The sequence below is a fragment of the Cryptotermes secundus genome, unplaced genomic scaffold (assembly GCF_002891405.2).
Source record: "Cryptotermes secundus unplaced genomic scaffold, Csec_1.0 scaffold7, whole genome shotgun sequence".
In the NCBI taxonomy this organism is placed as follows: Eukaryota; Metazoa; Arthropoda; class Insecta; order Blattodea; family Kalotermitidae; genus Cryptotermes; species Cryptotermes secundus.
Window position 1 is genome coordinate 1173583 of NW_019727389.1, and position 320 is coordinate 1173902.

Consider the following 320-nt stretch of genomic DNA (forward strand, 5'->3'; position numbering starts at 1 on the left):
CAGAATAATATCCTACACGAAATAAGAAAACGGAAGGCTAATCGGATTGGTCATGTTTTACACAGAAACTGCGTTCTAAAAGAAGTTATTGAAGGAAAGACAGAGGGGCGGATAGAAGTGACAAGAAGACGTAAGAAGATGCTGGATGACCTTGGGAACAGACGAGGATACTGTCATTTGAAGGAGAAAGCTCTAGATCGCATTCAGTGGAGGAATTGTTTTGGAAGAGACTGTGGACCTGTTGTCTGACAGATTACTGATGATGATGATATGTCGATGCATTGCCAGCCACTGCATAGGTTCCATAATTAAGATTAAAG